This window comes from Sturnira hondurensis, unplaced genomic scaffold, assembly GCF_014824575.4.
Source record: "Sturnira hondurensis isolate 20B ecotype Veracruz unplaced genomic scaffold, ASM1482457v3 Scaffold0010128, whole genome shotgun sequence".
Lineage (NCBI taxonomy): Eukaryota > Metazoa > Chordata > Mammalia > Chiroptera > Phyllostomidae > Sturnira > Sturnira hondurensis.
The window spans coordinates 24,045,428-24,068,464 of NW_028082759.1; positions in this window are offsets into that span (position 1 = coordinate 24,045,428).

Sequence of the window (23,037 nt, forward strand, 5' to 3'; positions counted from 1 at the left end):
CTGTCTGCTAGTTTCTCTTGTCTATAAATTTTCTATGACTCCAGGCTCCTGGTCTCTTTAATGCAATTTCCAACATTTTGTGGATAGTCTTAGAAGGGATGTTTTAATGGAAAAATATAAACATTTTGCTAAGCCTATCTAAAATAATAGGCCATGTACTGGACTACACAATGAGAATTATGGTGAATAGATGAGTGTGGTTTAAAAGTTATCTAATTTCTATTATGTTATGTCTCATATTACAAGCAAAAGGTATTTGATTAAATATACTTGAACATGCATGAAAATATAGCTCCATTAAATGAAAGAAAAACCTCTATAGGTGTATTAAAATTTTTAACTGTGTTTGAAAACATTAGGTAACAAATAAATAACCACTGATAAAAAATAATGCATTGCACAAAGGCTTTCCTATACTGTTAAAAGGAAAGCACTGCTCACTGTAATACCCACACACGCACTTATGGTTTCAGATTCCATCGGTTCCTATAGCATGTGGGAGCACTTATTTGTAATTCAGATAAAGTAGCTTTTCATTTACCAAGCAGGGTTTTTTCCCCCCAGAAACTGGCCACTGCTTACTTCTGAAAGAATCATCTCGATGAGTACATCTCAAACATATTCTTTTGCCCTGTTTCATTCAGACAGGTCTGTGCTTTGGATCTGAAACACTGTAGTGTTATCAGTTAAGAATTTTTTTTTTTTGGCACCTGACCTTTAAAACGTGAAGAAATTCTGTTGCAGGAAGGTCTTCAGCTTTTGAAACAAACACCCCTTCCAGCTTTATCAGACTGTGAATGAGTTTCTAGTTAATACTTCTGGGGGATTATTTCTGGACAGTAATTTTATCACTCGCAGGGGAAACTGTCTCTGGGAATTTAGCAGAATCCCCCGTTAGCGGCTCACTTGGTAATATTTTATTGTGTATGGCAGGGGCTCTCCTGGGCCGAGGGCGAAGGAAGCCACCGGTGGAAAACTGTGGGTTTTCAGCTCTTTCGCCGAAGAGCCGCAGTCCCTTCCTTGCACGATGTGTTTCTGTTCGCCTCACCCTTGGGTTTCTACGGCTCATACGGTTTTGCACAGACTTAAAAGGGTCACTTGAAACGTTTACAGATGAGAGAACTCGCATAAACCTCCCAGACAGTTACTAAGCGCCACTCACTCTTTCTCACCACAAACGTATTCAGATGCTTTTGCTGTGTTTCTGGAAGAGTTGCTCCCACGTAACGTTTTGCAGAGCTCGGGCTTTGCTACAGTTAAAGCAGCTTTACATGCCTGCGCCTCATCCCTCCTCTCCATCTCAAAGTGGAAAAGGAACTTGTTTTCCCTGTGGATTCTTATTTCTTCCTCTTCTATAAACTCATCGCCGTTACCAGGGAATTTACTGTTGGTCTATTTTGCATAAAGGGTAAGGCTGGACAAAGGTACCAGCAGTAAGTTAATACACCAGCAGTCTACGGAAAGTTGGGGTTCTCATCCCTCCAGAGGAACTCTTAAATTTCTTTTGTGCACAAAATTTCTTTTGTGGACGCGCGTGTGCGTGCGGTGTCGGGGGTGGGGAGGTGTTAAAATTAGATTTCTCCAAAATGGCTCGTTCTAACGCCAAACACAACCAAACTCCTAACAAAACTCTTGACTATTTTTTTTTTCCTGGAGAAAGTCTAGAGATGTTTAAAGAACAGTGCTGCTTAATCATTTTTTCTCTTCTTTAGAAAGTGGTGTTTTCTGGCGGAGGTTGGGTGGGTGGGTGGGTATGACGGACCGCGTGGGACCAGAGTCCCCGAAATGAGAGCCCGCAGGTCGGGAGCATTGAATTCTGGAACACATGGGCGTGGATCCCACCGTCTCTCCCACGCGAACCCCGCACCCGGAGCACCCCAAGGAGACTTCCGCAAGATCCCGGGAAGCGTTGCCCCTTCCTCCCCGGGACCTGGAAGGCAGGGCGGTCTGTCCCCCAGCCCCGGCCAGCACTGACCTGTGCAGGAGGACGCGCTGCACTGAGTCCAGGTCCTCCAGACTCCGGGGCGCAGGTCTGGGGACACTGGACCTGCCCGCCTGAAACATGCCGGCTGGACCGGCGCTGCGAAGGCCCACCGCAGGTACCGGGCGGAAGGCGAGGGGGCGCCCAGCTCTCACCCCTGCGCTGGTGGCGCCGCCTGCCCGGGACGCAGCTCAGTCTGCGGCTGGTAACCCAGGAGCTGATGGAAAAGCCGGGAAGCTTTGGATGCCAGACAACCTGGAACTGGAGGGCAGCGGCTGGGCATCTCCTTTGCCCTCTGGATAACCCACGCGAAGCCCGAGTGGGCGCAGCCACCCTGGCACCGGAGTCCCAAGACAGAAAGGCAGATAGGTGCTTTATTGGCCGCTACCCGGCCGGGGCTGACCAAGTCCAGAGGGCCCCTTTTCCGAGTCTAGGTACCCGCCTTCCACTACCGTCCAATCGCTCTCGGAAGGAACCGCGCACCAGCAGCCACCGACGGGCGCTTCTGGCCTGGTTACCCAGAGCTGCGCTTTCTCGCCGCCTAGTGCTGGCTCCGGGACGCGGCGTCAGGCACCGCCCCCAGCTAAAGAAGCTCCCACCTGCAGCCTGGAGGGCTAGGAATATTGAGGGGCTCCTCGGAAGACTGGAGAGTGAGTGGGAAAGAGAGATGAGTTCAGGTGTCTGTTCTCGGTGGGAATTTAAATTCTGCGTAAAGATACCATATCCATATCATCCATCCATCCATCCATCCATCCATGTAAATATATTGATTACCTATGTACCAGGTTGAGTTCTAGTTTCTGAGTTTCTGTCTATAAAAGGATGACTAAAAGGTGGTCGCCAACCTGTCTAGTGTGGACTCTATATTCTCCTTTGGGGATCTATTGGCTTAAAAAAAATACACTCTACCCTACACAAGATGTATAGGAGAAAATCTGGGTGACTTTGGGTGTGGTGATGACTTTTTAAATAAAACACCAAAAGTACAATCCATGAAAAAACCTGGACTTAATTAAAATTAAAATTAAAATCTTCCCTTGTTCAAAAGATGCTGTCAAGATAAAAAGAAGATACAACATGGGCAGAATCGTGGAATAGTGTCTTTTTTCTACCCTGCAGAGCACGCATACATAGGATGGCTAGATGTTTTACGTGACAGAAATACCTTGATCTGGTCTTCACTCTTAAAGAGATTAGCTTTATTTGCTTTTTACCAGGGACAGAACAGGCTTCTCTATCTCATTTACACCTCATCATTTAAGAGGGGTCTTTTGGCCTAAAGGCAGGTTGAAATTACTATCAGTTAGCAGGAAGGTTTTACTTATTGAGTAGGTGTTCCTTTAGGAAGAATTTGAGGATCCACCATTACACTAGAAAATAGAACAAACACAGCCCTCAAAACTCTGACCACAGCAGACATTAGTCAGAGGCAGGATGGACTGAGAGGCAGGTGCAGAGGAGACCGAGGAGGAACAAGGAAGAAGAACAGGGCTCCGGGCACGCACAGCCTGTGGAAAGTGGGCAGTAAGTAGGAAACCGGTGCCTTCTGGAATCCGTGGTCACGACTGTGTTCCTTCTGCTGATAATTGGTACTGTTCCAGACACTGGGGGGCATAATGACAAGGTGGTAACAACGTAGCATCTCTGACATTTTCTTATTTACCTAACAAATATTTAATGATCACTCTTAAGTGCACATCACTGTGCTATTATTTAGACATGATTTAAAAAGCCCTCTATCACTTGGTTCCAGTTTCATCTTCCTAGTGAGTGGAGGCGTCTTGTTTCACTTCCTGAGGAGTTGGGAAGCTCTGAGCAGCTGAACTCTTCCCTATCCCAGACTGTCCCCACTGTCACTCCGCCAGTGCAGAGTGGGAACATCTGTGTCTCCACCACTATTAACCTGTTCATATGCCCTTACCATTTCCCAGACCACTGAGTGTACGTTTAGGTTTTGTTTTCATCCTAAACATTTTAATACATATGTGGAGTGATACAACAGATTTGCCTGGACCTAAATCCTTTTTGTGTGCAAATCTTACAAACAAAACAAGGGAGAAGGGACCTTTCTTCCACATAGTCCTCTCCCTAGGGCCTGCCATGTAACCTCTCTTCAGGAGCTGGGGATCAGCTGAGTGTCATGGAGACCACCAATGACACCTTATTTCCAAGGTGGAAAGATGCAACTGAGGTGGAAGATGCAACTTGGTCCTAGAATACAGGGATGTGTTTTGAACATGCTCTTCTGCGTGTTTGTGGGAGCTGCTGACTGTACCACCCCTTCGCCTTTTGAGGGCATCACACAGCTGCAAGTGACGTTTGCCATAATCATGTGTAAGAGCCTGTGTGGGAAGGGGGAGCAGACAGAAATGCTACAGAGCCCCCCTTGCTTTTGGTAAGTGCCTTGTAGTCCGCTGGGGTCCAAGTATAAGTAGTGGCATGGTGAAGTGGGAAAAATAAGGAGTTTGTGTCCACATAACTGAGAATTAGGGAAATGAGATGAAACCTAAGAGCAAAAACCTGAAAGGAAATAAGGTAATGGCTGCACAGGTAGTCAGTGGTTATCACACCTGGCTCCTGTTTACGTCATGGGGGTGTAGATGGATGAGGACACAGAAACAATATATAATTCATTATGTTCAAAAATCCCTTCATGGTAGACAATTTCAAAGGTGTAAAGAATAGTATTAGAGACATATAACAGGTAGTCTCTGGGAAGGGAACTGAACAGTAGGGGCCTCCAACAGCAGAGCTAAGGCTGGTTGGGTTGAACAGGTTATAAATAACAGAGAATAGGCACAGGCACCAATATCTTTGTACTAGAAGATACCACTTGTTGCTAAGCTATTTTGCAAATTCTAATGACTATGGAATAAAGTGTAAGAATATTTTGATAACTATATAAAGAGACTAGAAAAGGCATATTAAATTGCACTGATAGAAAATACATGGGAAATTTGCCCAAATTACATTTATTTATACGCGTCAGTTACAAGTCAGACAAGGGACCAGACAGGCAATTAAGATTATGTTCTCAATGTGTATAGTATAGTCTAGAAAGGCAAGATTCAGAAATATGTTAATATTGGATACAAAATAAAGGTTATTATCAGTTCTAGGTCAAAGGTAGGATGCTCTTCTAAGAGAGTTCCATGCACAGTTTTGGATGATATTCTTTAGTAAAGTAATGAGAAAAACAGCAAATAATTCCAAAAAAAGCACTTTAAATGATCCTGAAGATGGGCAGGTTGAAAGTTTTCAAGGGATGAGGACTGCAATTTGGGGAGATGGCCAGGGAATATGATTAATTCATTGTTTTTTTGAATTTTTATTTTGAAAAATTGAAACCCTACAGAAAAATCGGAAGGACAGTACAATCCACACCCATATCTCCTTCACTTAGGATTCATCAATTAGTGTTTTTCCACATTTGCACTCTGTTTTTCCAAATCGTTTCGCAAATAAGTTGCAGATAGCATGTTGCTTAGCATGTATGTCCAAAAAAGGACATTTTCTTTCATGACCATAATACCTTTGTCACGATGTTACTGATACACCATTATTATCTAATAAATGTCTTCATAGTTCCGAATTGTTCAGTAATATCTTAATAGCTTTGTTAAAAAAAAAACAGGACCCAAACAACACTTCTTTGTTGTCATGTCTCTTCAATCTTTTATCTTGAGCATAATAGCAGCCTGGTTTTTTTCTTTACCTTGGCCTTGACATTTATGAAGCGTCCAAACCAGTTGTGCTGGAGGATGGCTCACGGTCCGGGTTTACCTGCAGTCTCCTTGTGCCTGGGTTCGGATGAAACACCTTGGCCATGAGCACTGCAGAGATGCTACTGCTGTCGGAGCATGGCAACCGGAGGCGTGCAGGGTCGGTTTGCCTCCTCACTGGTGCTCTCAAGTTCCATCACTCGGGTGAGGTGGAGCTTGTCAGAATTCTTCGCTATGAAGGTTACTCTTCCCACTTGTAGTCAATGAACAATCCTTGGAGTGATGTGTCAAGTTGTTCTACAACAATTTTCTTTTTTAACTAGAGTTTTGGCATTGTTGGAATAGGTCAATAGAAGATATGACCTCAGGTTGGCCCTCTAGCTGGTCCCCTGGCAATGGAAGGGTCCCCTCCACCGCTGTCCGTGGAATGTGCATTCCACTTGTCTCCCTCCAGGTAGATGCGCCTCTACCCAAGGGCACAGTCTTGAGATAGCCATGCAGTATTGAAGCTATCTTGACTGAGGATGACTGAACCCCCTGAGGCTTCTATATAAGCTCCAAAGGTTCTGGTTGGCAGGTGCAGAGGTCATCTTGCAGATGCCCAAGACAAGCCTCATAAGTTCCCTTGCTTATGAAACCTGCCACCACCAGTCTGGACTGCTCAGTCTCTTTGTCCAGTCTCTCCTTGCCCTCTGTGTGCAGGGGGAAGTCTGCAAAGCCAGAAGCACCCACTGATGAGCCATACTCAGTTTCTCTTTCTTTCATTGCTTCTTCACCCATTAGCTGGCATCCTTCTGTCAACACAAGCTCCCTCCAACACCCTTTTGAAGGATTACTATGGCCTCTTGGATTTTTAAATATATACCATCTTATGATCCATCCCACAACAATTTTTTGATGCCCATATTATTCTAGTTCCTGTGTTGTTTTGAATGTTTTCATCAGTGTTTCAGGATTCCCTCGCTTTCTGACACAGTAAGATATTCCAGATTCACCTATACTTTCTCTGCCCTAATCAGCTACTTATCAAAGGAGTCCTTTTCTTTCTTTCTTTTTTTCTTAAGTGGGGTACAGTATTTAGACACCAGGGCCTGGGTGTTGGGAGACAATGCTCCATGGTTCTCTCGTGTTTCAGTCCATCTGGCAAGTGACGCAGCAACTGCCCTTGTTCTGAACCGTTTTCTCAAGGATGTAGAGTGAACAGCTTTAGAAGATACTGATACTGTCTCCCTCCAGATCGAAGGACAGGTCTGCCTACTGTCCAGTGTAACAAAGATAATGACTCCCTTTGGGGCTAAACCTAAGACAGTCTTCCCATTCCACCGGATTCTGATTTTCCCGCAGTGCAGGGTCCTGTAGCAGAACCTATTGTGTGTCCAGGCCTCACCTGGCCCCTCATGTTGCCCTGTGGGATCAGGGCTGGGCTGTTGCCACAAGTGCTGACACTCTGGCGACTGCGATTACTGAGAGCAATCAAGTCCTTTGCTGCTGACCCAGGAGCATCTTGTGTCCTGCCAGCATCCGTGAAACTGTGTCAGGTAAGCTGATGAGGCTGCAGGTAGAATAAACATCTCAGACCCTATACAGTTCCCGACACTGGGAACTAGGTGTGTTCACTGCTAAGTGTGCTGTTGCTGCTTTGCCCTCCCCCTGGAAAAGACTGAGAAATACATATATTTAAAAAAACAAGTCTATATACTAGTACCTCTTATTCCAAAACAACGCCACAGGTTCTTCCTCTCCTTCCCCTAATCCATAGGTATATCTCTCTTCTCCCCTGGGGAGAAAACATCAACATATTCCCTCCTTCGCTCTCCCCTACAATTCGTATAAATTGAGATTAGAATTTTTATGCCAGGTCCACTACCCAAGCCAAATCTCCGAAGCGCTTCTTTTTGTCCATAGAGTTTGTCACACTAAGGATACAGTGAGGTTACTGTCGTACGTCAAAGAGACTTTAATTCCCCTTTTCTATGATTATGTTATCAGTGCAATATATAGTTCAGTTAATTTGTTTATATTAAGATTCAACTGTAGCACTACATAATACTCAATGGTGTGCGTGTTCCATAGTTTACTCAGACAGGCTCCTACCCATGTGCATTGAGATTATTCCTGATATTTAGCTATGACCTGTAATGGCACATTGAACAAACTTCTGTTTTGTTTTTCTTCTGTTGGCTTGTCTTTTCGTTTGTTGGTTTGTGAGTTGTTTTGGGTCTTTTTTTTTTTTTTTTGAGGCACATCCTCAGGGTAAATCCCTAGAAGTGAGAATGCCGGAACAGAGAACGAACACCCGCACAGTCTCGGGGGACACAGTCATTCCCCGCCCACCCGATGGGCCGCACCGCTGTGCACGGCCACCCGGAAAGTCTGAGAGCGCCCGTGAGGATGTGTCTGCGCAGCTTCCAGCGTGTAGTGAAAGCTTCCTGAAGTCTTGCCGACGTGGAAGGTAAAAAAAAATAGCATCAGTATTTTGCATTTCTTTTATGGGAAGTGAGATTACATGACCTTTTATATGTTCAAGGGCATTTATTTATTTACTTATTGACTACTCAGGTCTTCCCATTTTTCTATGGGGGTTTTGGTCTCTTTTCTATCCCTCTTAATTTTTAAAAAACCTTTTATCCTTACAGTTTTATCAAGGTATAGTTAACATACAATAAACCGCGCACATTTAAACTATGCCATTTGTCGAGCTTTAACATGTGTACGTGTGTGATGCACATACTGATTACCCCCAAAGTCTCCTCATGCCCTTTGAAGTGCCCCTCTCTCTTCTCCTGCACTCCCATCCCTGGTTACCTCCCTTCTGTCACTGCAGATTGGTATACTGATCACTTCCGGGATTCTTCACTCTGCTGGTGGCGACATCAGCTATTCCCAGTGCGGCGTAAGCTCTGAGGACTGTTTCATCCACTCCTTTCCCCTGGGTCTTCCTCTGGCCTCTGGAGGTCTCCTCACATGTATGTTCTTACCAGTATTTAGTGGAAGACTCAAGGGGATCCTCTGGGCCCTGGCCAGGATGCTTAGTTGGTTAGTGCATTGTCCCGATACACAAAGGTTGTAGGTTCACTCCCCAGTCAGGCATGTAAAAGAATCAATCAATGAATGCACAAATAAGTGGAACAACAAGTCAATGTCTTTCTAAAAAAATAATCAATAAAAAAAGGAATCCTTACAGTGTCTGGAGTTCTCTAGCTGCACAACCCTTTCCTCTGCATCTTCCTTCCCCTCTCTGGTACTCTGCCCCACCTGGACCTCCTCAGCCTGTCTCCGCAACTCAGTGGAGGCAGCCTGGCTTTGTTTGGGTTCCCTTTCTTTTGCTGTGGCCTGGACACTCCCACCAGGCAGTGAACTGCAGCCATCAAAGACATGACTTCATTTGTTTGCTTCTCTCAGGACTCATGCCCTATGCTGCCCGTGGCCCGTTCTCTGAAACCATGACTGAAAACCATTCTCTCGTGTGTTTTGTCTGGTTTTTCAGTTGTTTGAGATGGAAGGGTAATCTAGCCTCTTCTGCCCTGTTATGGCCACAGTACCCATCATGGGGACTGTCCCTCTTTAGCTTGCGTAATTTTTTTTTACATATTGGTGAGATCAGCTCTTTATGACATCTGTTCAAGTATTTCCTCTTATTTATCCTCTGACTTTGCTTATGGTGTCTTTTTTTTCTTCAAGCAAAAGCTTTTTCTTTTTATGCAGATTAACTTCACATTTTCTTTTGTTGCATCTGATTTCAAATCCTTTTTAGAAAGCTTTTCCCACATTGAGATTATAAAGGAATTTACCTACATTTTTCTACTACTTGTATGGATTCTTTGTTTCTCTTTACGTTTGGTTTGATCTTTTATCCACCTGAAGATTATTTTGGTGTGTGGTGAGAAATATGGATCTAATTTTACCTCTTTCAAACGATCCCTGACACTCCGCTCTTTCCGTTCTAGGGCCTTCTACTGGATTTCAGTTTCTGTTCTCCTCGTTCTTACTTTTCAGAGTTTTCTAGTTCATTTTGCCATGTATACTTCTCTATCTATCTAATATAATATAATATAATATAACATAACATAACATAACATAACATAACATAATATAATATAATATATGTAAGTCATATATATAATAAAACAAAACCTTTTTATTTGGTCTATCAGAGCTTGAGTCTGGAAACACCTGCACAGAATCACCCTCCAGTGCTGGGGACCCCCTGGGAAAAGAGTCCCTGCATCAGGAGAGCTGGCTGAATGCACAGGGTTGAAAATATTCACTGCTCAGACTAAAAGGAGGAAATGTAAAGGAAGCCCAAAGGGGAGGGCAGTGGTCTTGGGTCAGTGGTCCTCCAGGTGCACAGGTATGGCACCCCCACTCCTGCAAGACGCTGGGGGAGTGAGGGGCGGTGGGCAGGTGTCCAGAGCAAGGGAGCTCCCCGGGAGGAACCTCTCACACCTGTTTGTGACCGTCCACAGTGCCAGGTTTGCTAGTGGAGATCACCCAATAAGCCAGTGGTCATGAGCAGGTTACACCCAGAGAGTGGGAGCTCACAGGCTGGAAGGGGACAGAGCGAGCATGGGTGGGAAGCCCCTATCACTGACTGGGCCACAGGCGGAGCAATGGGTGTCCATCTTAAGTCAGGTGGCTCTGGTGGGCACACCTCCTGTGGAGTGGAAGTTGGCAGGGCTGCGGGCATGACCCATGGTACAGACAGGCTGGTGGGAGCTCTGAGTTCTTATAACCCATCAAAGGTCCAAATCCCACTCACATTGGTATCTCGAGGGAGCTTTGCTCCAAATGTCCAGACTTGTGGTTTTGGGTATTCTGGACCCCTCTTGAAGACGTTCCTTTACAGCCATTACTGCAGTCTCCCTGGCTGGTCCTGAGATTCTGGTTCAAGGGTCCTCTGTTGGGGGTCTCCCTCCTACAGTGCATGTTGGTTGGAGGGGCACAGGCGGTCAAGGGTGGGTGGTCACAGAGGCTGGCCCGCATGACCTGGGCTATGAGTGGGGTGCTCTGTGTACCCATGGAAGCAGTCTAGTCACTGGGGAAGGCCTGGTTTGCTTTGGGTGCCTGGACCTGGCTGAGGGAGGTGCTGGAGCTGCCTCAGGCTGGGACAGGACCACTAGGCTGGGCGAGGGCACCACCACATTGAAGTTGTCAGATCAGTCATGCTGCGCATGGAGGCAGGACTTGGGGTGCTTGTTCTCCACTCCCGAGATAGCCTGGTCCAGGAGAGTCAGGTAGCAGCAGGTCACGACCTCCAGTCCCTGGGATGCTGACCTTGGCTCTCTGTGAGCAGGATGGTGGCCTTGACCAATGGCCCGTGTCCACTAGGACCAGCCTGTAGAGGTATAGCCAGCACCTGGCCTGTGGCTGGGGCAGTGTGGGGCCTCCTGTTCCTGTTTCTTTTTGAGCTTTAGTGTCAGATACCCTAGCTCTAAAAACAAAACTAAACACACACAGAAACTAACTTTTGGTATTTTCATTGGCAACCATTGCATTTATAGATTCACTTGGGGAGCAGTGATTGATATCTTTATTATGTAGTCTCATCTTACTCGTCTTACCCAATAGGAAGACAGGTCTACTAGTTCAGGTCTGTTTTTGCATTCTTTAGGAGTGTTTAAAAATTTTAAGTTTAAAATTATAAGTGTTTAAAAATATAAGTTTTTATAAAAATCAACTTTAGAGAGAGAGAGAGAAGGGAGCAGCAGATAGACAGACAGACACAGGGAGAGAAAGGTCAGTTTGTTGTTCCACTTATTTCTGCATTCATTGGTTGATTCCTGTATGTGCCCCAACTGGGGATCAAACCTTGAACCTTGGCCTGTCTATATTCTAACCAACTGAGCCATTAATGCCCAAAAAAGACTGACATAATTTTATACTCATTTTTGGTCTCCACACCCCTAAAATAAATAAAGGGTTTTATAGCCAGAGGAACAGTAGAGTCATTGCCACAAAGACCTGGAGCAAAGCGAGGGTGCTCTTTTGACTGGTTATTGTTTGCCTATTGACTAATAATCAATGGCTGTTGATTTTGGCCTGCCACTTGTATATCCTGCTGTATCATTGAGCACTTTTGTTGTCTGGGTTAGCTTTATTGGGGCTTCTCCTGGGCCAGTGGGTATACCATCGTACCATCTGCATGCAGAAATTGTTTTACTTCTCTTCCGAGTGCTACCTCTGCTTGCATCCCATCGCCTGGTTTCATTGCAATACGATCTTGAATAGCAGTGGAGGCCACGGGCATCCTGCCTTGGTTCTTGGTCCCTGTGGGAATGCCTGAGTGTTGCTTTAGTCAACAAGGTTCTGGCTTTCAGACTGAGTTGTATAAAATCATATTGTATTTATTTTGGGGGGTGGCGCAAACTATGTTAGTTTGTTAGGGACTAGGTGGCTTAACAGAAATTTATTTTCTCACAATTCTGAGAGCCAGAAGTCTGAGATGAAGGTTTGGCACTTTTTTGTTTTGTTTTAAGCCTCTTTTCTTGGCCTGCAGATGGCCACCCTCTCACTGTGCCCTCACACAGCTGTCCTTCGGTCCACGTGTCTGTTTCCTAATCTCTTTTTCTCACAAGAACACACTTTTCTTATCAGGATTAGTGCCCACCCAAACATGCATTTAACTTAAATATCTCTTTAAAAGTCCTATTTCTAATTTACTCTTGGAGGGTAGGGCTGGATTCAACATATGCATTTTGGGGGTACACAGTTAAGCCTATGGCAACCTACATGAGGAGAGGGTATAGAACTTTTTGAAGACTTAAATTATTTTTTTTATCCTCACTTGAAGACATTTTCTCATTGCTCAGAGAGAGAGAGAGAGAGAGAGAGAGAGAGATTTGTTGCCTTCTCATACGTGCCCCCACCAGGGATCAAACCTGTAATCTGGGCATGTGCCCTGACTGGGAATCAAACCTGTGTCTTGTCCATCCATGGGAGTACACTTCAACCAAGCGAGCCACACCCTCCGGGCCTCAAAGACCTTTTAAGAGCATTCACAGAGACAATAATAATTTTGTCTTTATTACATAACCAGAGAAATTCCAATAATGGATTTTCTAATATTCTTACATTACTAAGCAAATCTAATTTGATTACCATGTATTATTCTGTTAGTGTACCTTTGAATTCTGTTTGCAAATATTTTATTTAGGATTTTTGCATTGCAATTCATAACTAAGATTTGTCTGCTACTTTTTTGTCCCATGTTTCTGCCGTGTGGGTATCAGTGTTTCACCCCCTCCGTGAGCAGGGCCTGGAATTTTGCGTCTTTCCCACACACTGGAGCAGCACAGATGCCCTTGGGGTTGGCTGGTGTCTGATGTTTTCAGTCAAATTTGCCTGTGACATCATTTGCACTTAGTGCTTTCATGTGGGGTAGTTCCTCCATAACTTTTAATGTTACTTTTTTTCTATACATCTTTTCAAACTTTCTGCCTTTTCTGAGATCAATTTGCTAATTGCATTTTCCTGGGGAATTATTCAGTTCACCTCGGTTTCCACACTCATTTACAAAGTAATCTCTTATGAATTTAACAACATTATCCTCTCTTAATGGTTATTTCCCCATCATAATTTCTTATTTTTGTGGAAGCTTATTTATATTTACTGTCACACTTCAAATGTTTGGTTTCAACTCTGTCCTTTGATGAATGCCTATTTTTTCATTAGTGAGATTATTTTATTCCCGAAGACCCTAACATTAAATTAAAAACATGCCATAAATTATAGACATTTCTGTGAATGTTGATGGAAAAATTACAATGGGGTGAGAAACAGTTTTCATGGGTAGAAAAAAATATCAACTGAATGATGTAAATATAAATAAAAGAATCTTGCAAGAAAATAAATTCAGATTGTACATAAAATACAGCTTAATGAGGATTTCTTACATTCTTCGAAGGAGGAAGAGATGATCCCATAGCGGGTGGAGGAGGCATAAGGGAGTCACTCTTTGGAAGGCGCGTTCTTCTTTCTCACTGTCTTCTTCGTTTTTGTTTTTGTTTTTTACCTTAAGGAAGCTCATGATTATTTTGCACTTAAAAATAGAGACATAGCAACTAAAAGCACCTTCAGAGAAAAATAAAAAGTAAACATTACAATGCCTTTAAAAAAAATAAGTTTCCATTTTTTAAATTACAATTGATATACAATATTATATTAGCTTCAGGTATTAGAACTCAGTGATTAAACGTTTATATAACATATGAAGTGACCACCTCCGGGCCTCTGAAATCTGTGTCTTCACCTTAAACCCCCTGTCTTGTTTCTCATCTTGTTCTCTCCTCCTGAGGAGTCTCAGCTGGACGTTCATCCTTCCGGAACGTCTTCCCTGGCTCCCCCGTCAGCCGTTCACGAGGTTTCCTGGCGGTGTGTGCGCCCACCCACAGTTCTCTGCGTTCCTTACTCACAGCAGCCTTCAGGTAATTGCTTGCTTCATTGTCTGCATTCTGATCTCTCAGGCTCCAGGAGGGCAGGCACGGTTCGTCTTATTCATTCCTCTGTTTTCAGCACATGCAAGCTCTCTGTACCTATTTTAGAATGGATGAAAAAATAAGTAGGTACACAAACTATTCCATTATCTGCAAGAGATGGGTTCTGAGACACACACACCTTCATACCAAAAGGGGGAAGCCCAAGCCCCTGCGTAAACGGTGTATTATTTGTGTAGAACTTATACCCATCCTCCGGTACACTTTAATTCATCTCTAGGTTACTTACAATACCTAATAATAATCCAAATGCTATGTAGGTAGTTGTTACACTGCATCATTTAGTAAATAATGACTAGAAATAAAAATCTAAACATGTTCAGTAAAAGATGCAAGCAACCATCGTAGTGCTGACTACTTAGCGACAGTGTAAAGGTTTTTTTCCCTCCTATTTTAATTGGAAGTCAGTGGAAACCCCGAATGCAGAACCGAAGATGGAGAACCCGAGGACGCGGAGGGCTGACTGTGCGTTCCTTTAAGGTACACCAACCCTGTCATTACAAAAACCGTTTTCTGGACGCAAACATTTGTTTATTTGTATCTGTGTCTGTCTCCCTGCAATGCCAAAGAAAGAATTCCCAGGAAAGGTTCTGTAGGCACAGAATCGATGACCCCTCCCGGCTGCTACAATGCACCTGTAAAAAAGCACATCCACGTCGTAGAGTTAATTTAGTCCTTTAGCTTCTCTTGAGAATGGGCATAGAAAACATGTTAAAAATTGTATACGTTATCTTTATAGCCTGAAACCTGTTTTAAAGCAATATCTTTCCCACAGAGATGGTGTATTGGGTCCACAAGAATGAATGTGAGCCAGGTGGTGGTTTGGGAGAGCATTTTCCATAGTTGTTAATTTGTTTAAGGATTTTTCATGACATTTAAATTAGGTTCTTAACTTTTTCCTCTGAAAAGATGCACACATTTGAGGTGGTATTATTCACAATTTTATTTTGAGATCTAACAATATTTTTAGTCTTGGTTTTATTTTATTAGTATTGTAGTTTGAACTAGTCTGTGGTATTTGGGAACAACTACCAGGTTTACAATGGTAACAAATACAGCGTGAGGGCACTCAGGTGGTTTTAAAAGATGGCTTAAAAGCTATTTTAAGTCTAGGCCTGTATTACATTTAAGAACGAAGTATTCTCTCGCTCACTGTTTTAAAAAGCAAAAGAGCTCCACCTGGTGTTGAACAAAACTGAATAACTTTGATGAGTTACACTTGTTCCTTTCGTAAAAATTGTAATTCAGAATGCTTTTGTCAGGGTTCTGTTCTACTTACAGCGATGCCATTGATATTGTTCCTGAATAATGTGAAATTGGTTCTTTTATGAACTAAGGATTTCTGATAAAAAACCGGTGTTCCCTTCAGTGGTAAGTGTTTCAGACTAGTTTCTCTGTGAATGGAGCAGTAAGAAGGCTCCTCACAGACCCCTGGGCCCGCGGCTGTGTGTTAAAATCCATCCACCCCTTGGTTTGCACGTAGGCCACACCCCCCGTTGGCTGCTCCCCGCAGTGATGAGTGCAGTGATAAAGTGGGGCCCACCAGGATCTCGGAGACAGGTAGGACTCGTTTGCTAGCCCACGTTGGCGCCAGGACTTCCCGTGGTTTTGCCAGACCATTTCTTGACTGCGCAGCAGTGTGGAATGTGTCCACTAAACCACGTCTCAATCTCGCATTCCCTTGAATTAGATTCACACGCAGCCTGACAACTCTACCAGCCTTTCCAGCATCCCCCACCCCCAGTTTTGTTTTTTTCACTGAGGCATTCATTTTCCTCTCCTGAAATCCTGCCTTGGCACCTGGGGGACCCTAGACTAACATGATATCGTTCTGGACTTGTCAGGGAAGACGTGGAAATGGAGACGGCTGTCTCATTTCGTGTGTCTGGGTTGTCTAATGTGTGGCTCCTATGCATTGAATTTGATTTGGAGACAGGAAACTCAGGTCTGGGTCCCCTAGTTGGATGATGGGTGCATGTGTGGGAAAAGGCACGTGTCTTGTGAGGCCGCTTGGTTCTTCAATGCTCCACGGCCTCCGAATGAGCCCACCGTCTTGTGGTTTGCAGCAGTCAATGGGATATTTAGGGAAGAGTGGTATGAATCAAGGCAAATCCAACACCGCTTCTAAAAAATACCTTCATGGATTTAAAAAAATACAGAGGGAAGAGGGACTTCAGTGTCCTTGTTGTATACACACTAAATTATACTCAACATTACATTTCAGTATTAAGTGCTGGTGAGGATTTGTTTGACTTTGCCATTGAAAAGGGACATTTGTTACTGGAATATTCTGGAAAATAATCCATACTCTGGCGTGAGAGACACTTCGCAGCTCCTGACAGGGAGGCAGTGAGAGGCAGTCATTTCTAACTCCTGCAAAGCGCCCAGGGGGGTTGCGTCCTGGCCCGCCCTTGGTTCACGCCCCTTTTGATGAGACTGACTCCAAGTGCTGTGGGCCCCCGTGGTGTAGTGGTGAGAACGAGGCCTGGAAGACAGAGTGTCTGCAGCAGAGTGGGCTTCCCTGCGTGATAACCCTCTTTCACCTGGGTTTCCTTGTCTGTCAGATGGGGCCGCAAATCTCTGACTCTTTCACACAGTCATTAGGGTTAAATGAGATAATGCATATGGAAACATCAGGTGAGCTAAAGCACATCGCCTATCAGGTTGTTTAATTGTATTTGTAATGAAATTATCCGCTAAAGTAGGCAAATGGGTATTTTGACCTTATATAGGAGTTGTGGATTTCACAGTCCATGCTAAGAGATTTCTTAAATAAAAACCTTCTTTTCTTATTTATTTAATTATTGTTCAAGTACAGCTTTCTGTCTTACATTCCCAGCCCTGCCCCCCACCCCAGTGCTCCCCACCTCCCCCCCATTTCCACCCCCCACTTTAGTTATTGTCCATGTGTCCTTTATACTTGTTCATGTGAGTCCTTCCCCTTTACCCCTGTGATTCTCTCCCCTCTCCGCTCTGGACCCTGTCAGCCTGTTTCGTATTTGAGTGTCATTGGTCATATTTTGTTTGCTTATTTGTTTTGTTGTTTAGATTCCTGTTAAAGGTGAGATCATATGGTATTTGTCTTTCACTGCCTGGCTTATTTCGCTCAACATAATGCTTTCCAGTTCCATCCATGATGTTGCAGAGGGTAGGAGCTCCTTTCTTTCTGCTGCATAGAATTCCATTGTGTAAATGTACCATAGTTTTTTGATCCATTCATTTACTGATGGGCATCTAGGTTGCTTCCAACTCTTGGCTATTGTAAATTGCGCTGCAGTGAACATTGGTGTGCGTAAGTTCTTTTGGATTGGTGTTTCAGGGTTCTTAGGATATACTCCTAACAGTGGAATTGCTGAGTCAAAAGGCATGTTCATTTTTAGTTTTCTTAGAAAATTATATACTGTTTCTGAATCTATTTAAATAAACAAAATTGACCTAATTTTACTTTGCTTCCTTTGCATAAAATATATAAATTATTTAATAAGAAAGAAAAAAAATTATCATTTAATTATCCTATGAAAGACTAAAAGTAGAAAACAAACGTGAGTATAAATTTAAATTGAAGGATTTGGATGAGATAGAGAAATAATTCTCACTCTTTGATTTTGTCTGGTAGTGACAGAGAAGAGACCTATTTATACCTACCTGACAATTAAAGAATTAAGAAAATTTTATTGATTTGTAAACAATAGGAATAAAATATTTTGCTCTAATTTTTTTATTATTCTCTTGTAGAGTTTATTATGAAAGTACATTAAAATGTAACTTCTCCACAAATTCTGTTTTAAAGCTGTAGCTGACAATGTTATTCTATAACAAAATACCCATAAATTATTCATTTATAATGAAAACACAACATAATTATGACATTCAACTTTAGTCTTCATGTTTTATGCACCCATAAATATGTCACATTATTACCACGAAGTCCTTCAATGTGGCATCCTTACTCTGGTTACCTTAACCAAAAAGAGAAAATGGTAAGATACTGGAACCTCACACCGATTCCAAGGGAGAGTTGAACACCTAGGCCGTGGACGTGCAGGAACAGGCAGTTCTGGGGAGCTAGGGAGCGACCTTTGATCCACCTCTCTCCGTCCAGATTCCTCTTCCTCAGATTCAGTCTGGTCAAGGTGGTGTTCCATGCTCATCCCTCACTCCTGAGAAGGTTCTAAATGACCCCCATGCAACACCAACTCCATACACTAGAAGGGGGGCTGCCCCCAAAAGAAGGCAAGAGGATACTGCGTAAGACAAAAGGAACAAATACCCACTAAGTGACATATTCAACTTAAGATTTTCCCAATGATTAAAAAAAAGACTTTATTTATTTATTTATTTTTAGGGAGAGGGGGAGGAGAACGAGAGGGAAACATCAGTGTTTGGTTGCCTCCCTTTTGTCCTCTACTGGGGACTTAGCCCGCAACCCAGGCATGTGCTCTGGCTGGGAATTGAACCACTGGTCCTCTGGTTCACAGGTGGGCATTTAATCCACTGAGCCACACCAGCCAGGGTCCAATGCCTTNAACGCGGCCTGGAAGACAGAGTGTCTGCAGCAGAGTGGGCTTCCCTGCGCGATAACCCTCTTTCACGTGGGCTTCCTTGTCTGTCAGATGGGGCCGCAAATCTCTGACTCTTTCACAGTCATTAGGGTTAAATGAGATAATGCATACGGAAACATCAGGTGAGCTAAAGCACATCACCTATCAGGTTGTTTAATTGTATTTGTAATGAAATTATCCGCTAAAGTAGGCAAATGGGTGTTTTGACCTTATATAGGAGTTATGGATTTCACAGTCCATGCTAAGAGATTTCTTAAATAAAAACCTTTTCTTATTTATTTAATTATTGTTCAAGTACAGTTTTCTGACTTACATTCCCAGCCCTGCCCCCCCCCCCCCAGTGCTCCCCACCTCCCCCCATTTCTACCCCCTCACCTTAGTTTTTGCCCATGTGTCCTTTATACTTGTTCCTGGGAATCCTCCCCCTTTTCCCCTCTGATTCTCTCCCCTCTCCCCTCTGGTCCCTGTTCTGTATTTCAGTGTCTTTGCTCATATTTTGCTTGCTTGTTTGTTTTGTTGTTTAGGTTCCTGTTAAAGGTGAGATCAAATGGTATTTGTCTTTCACCACCTGGCTTATTTCACTTGGCATAATGCTTTCCAGTTTCATTCATGATGTTGCAAAGGGTAGGAGCTCCTTCTTTCTTTCTGCTGCATAGAATTCCATTGTGTAAATGTACCATAGTTTTTTGATCCAGTCATTTACTGATGGGCATATAGGTTGCTTCCAACTCTTGGCTATTGTAAATTGTGCTGCTATGAACATTGGGGTGCATAAGTTCTTTTGGATTGGTGTTTCAGGGTTCTTAGGATATACTCCTAACAGTGGAATTGCTGGGTCAAAAGGCATGTTCATTTTTAGTTTTCTTAGAAAATTCTATACTGTTTCTGAATCTATTTAAATAAACAAAATTGACCTCATTTTACTTTGCTTCCTTTGCATAAAATATATAAATTATTTAATAAGAAAGAAAAAAATTTTATCATTTAATTATCCTATGAAAGACTAAAAGTAGAAAACAAAAGTGAGTATAAATTTAAATTGAAGGGTTTGGATGAGATAGAGAAATAATTCTCACTCTTTGATTTTGTCTGGTAGTGACAGAGAAGAGACCTATTTATACCTACCTGACAATTAAAGAATTAAGAAAATTTTATTGATTTGTAAACAATAGGAATAAAATATTTTGCTCTAATTTTTTTATTATTCTCTTGTAGAGTTTATTATGAAAGTACATTAAAATGTAACTTCTCCACAAATTCTGTTTTAAAGCTGTAGCTGACAATGTTATTCTATAACAAAATACCCATAAATTATTCATTTATAATGAAAACACAACATAATTATGACATTCAACTTTAGTCTTCATGTTTTATGCACCCATAAATATGTCACATTATTACCACGAAGTCCTTCAATGTGGCATCCTTACTCTGGTTACCTTAACCAAAAAGAGAAAATGGTAAGATACTGGAACCTCACACCGATTCCAAGGGAGAGTTGAACACCTAGGCCGTGGACGTGCAGGAACAGGCAGTTCTGGGGAGCTAGGGAGTGACCTTTGATCCACCTCTCTCCATCCAGATTCCTCTTCCTCAGATTCAGTCTGGTCAAGGTGGTGTTCCATGCTCATCCCTCACTCCTGAGAAGGTTCTAAATGACCCCCATGCAACACCAACTCCATACACTAGAAGAGGGGCTGCCCCCAAAAGAAGGCAAGAGGATACTGCGTAAGACAAAAGGAACAAATACCCACTAAGTGACATATTCAACTTAAGATTTTCCCAATGATTAAAAAAAAGACTTTATTTATTTATTTATTTTTAGGGAGAGGGGGAGGAGAACGAGAGGGAAACATCAGTGTTTGGTTGCCTCCCTTTTGTCCTCTACTGGGGACTTAGCCCGCAACCCAGGCATGTGCTCTGGCTGGGAATTGAACCACTGGTCCTTTGGTTCACAGGTGGGCATTTAATCCACTGAGCCACACCAGCCAGGGTCCAATGCCTTTTTTTTTTTTTTGGTTATGATAGTTATCATTTTCCTAGTTATTGTGATGATATGCAGTGATCTGTTAGGTTGGGACAAGCTCGGGTGTCCATAACCTGCTTTGGAGGATCCCGTTTCTTTCGTCTCTCTAAGCAAATGCTGCCTCCGTAGGCCAGGCGCTGGTTCGTGACCATGCGGGCATTTCTTACTCTTGGTATGAGTGCTGCTGTGTAACGTTAAGGCAAGGCACATGTTGGGAACAAGAAAAATAGTCTCAGCCCCAAGGAGCCTGCGTCCCTAGCAAACATCCTGTAAGTTGATTGCCATCTGTTTAGTTTCAAAATTTTCCCTTCAGTTGAGACAGGCCCCACCCTGTTCCCGCGCGCGCGGGATCTGTAAGCCAATAGCTAACTGCCACATCATCTGTGTAATGCTTGCTTGCTTGCCTCTATATAAGGACTTAGCTGTAAGCGCTAGGTGTGACTCTCCTTTGCAGCCCTTGTGGGCACTGTGTCGCTGGACACTTTGAGAGTTCACCCCTGTGCAGGTTAAACTTGGCCAATAAAGTAACATTTTTGGAACCCCGAAAGTCTCCGACATTTGTTCTCGCGGTTGGTGGATGTAATAGCGCACAGGAACATTGCAGGTGAGACATGTGTCCAGGTGAATTGTGTGCCTTTACTGCGTTCTGGTTTCACCATGGCACGCCTACAGGGGGACTTGGGCAGAGGCAGAAGATGCCCATGGAAACAGGTTTTCTCTTCCAGGAACAGAAGCTCTGTGTCTGCCTGTGCGTGCGGGAGGATGCCACACAAATGTGGCTTTGGGGACTAATTTGCCGTGTGTTCTGCTTGAGGAATGACTCCTGTAATTTCTTTGGTTTGAAGTTGTCTAGGGAGGTAGTTCTAAAAGGTAGAAGGTGTGTTTCTGGGGTGTCAGCTGCCCCATTTCAGAACTGCTCTGGCTTCTGTCCTCTCTGTGTGCACATCACAACGATACCTATTATTTAGGTGGGGCAGCACTCAACCAGATGTCCTGACACTTCATTTTTTGGTAACATTGAAAACATCATCCACATTTACATTTTATTGTTTATGAGTTTACCTCTTGAGTAGTTGTGAAAAAATTGTTTACATATTCAATTTATTTTTACTATTAAAACTGACATTCTAGCAAGAAACACTAGAGGGCATTCACTGCTCTGTTGAAAGGCATTTGCGCACTTTATTTTTATACCTTCCAATGTAGTTTGCTCAGATGCTGGAGAGATAAAATATGAAAATTTGCATTTTCTGAAATATGTCACTGAATAATCCAAAAATAAACAAAAGCAAAAACAAAAAAATGGATAAGTAGCCATGAGGCACAAGAATACCCAGTATACACTGAGGTCAGAATGAAAACAAATCCTTAAATAATCTTTAATGTGACTTAATTTCTCTTAAAATACATCATCGAATAATACAAAATATCAAGCTTGTAAAATTTCTAGCATAGATAGAAAAACAAATTTGACATAACTTTAGACCTTTATTTAAATGCACACAGAATTAAAAAATACAAAAATAAATTATGAGGTTGAGGTAATTTCAAGTTCAATGAATTTGTACATTATTCATAATCACTTTATTATAAAGTATCACCAAATGGCCCCACTTGTATTTCTATTCTCAGTCTGTCTTGCTACACCTAACCTTGTTCTCTCTACAACTTAACTTACTCGTTTATGAATTCAGCTCACTTATTGGGCATATTCTCCTTGTACAGGTATTCATTTGGGCGCTGCAATTCTCAAAATGTTGCTTCTGTGCCACCGTGAAATGATCCCAAATAACGGGAACTAAGTACAGATCCTCATGAACTTTTATCGTGCAGATAACTGAAAAAAGCAGCGCTCTCTTTAGCCTCAATGTCTTTTGGATAGGTTTGTGTTAGACTATATGTGTGGCTAAGTATTTATTTGCTTGATTTTGTACCACAATATATATAACAATACTCAATTTCATAGAGAAGTAACTTAAAAAAAAACACATGGTTTAACAAAGATCCAAGAAAACACTTTCTTAGCATTTTTACCCAAATCTTTGTGTTTATATGTGAAGAAAGTCTTTTTTTTACAAGACCAGTGCTCCAACCCCTGAGCTATGGAGCCAAGAAAGCCTTTTTACTCCAAGTGTCATACACATAAATCTTAATATATCCTGCCCTGCCTTTAGGAACTCATTGTTTCAGACCAAGGAAGAGCCTAATGATAGTTGAGTATTATATGTAGGAAATCCTTTAAAAAGTAGAAAGT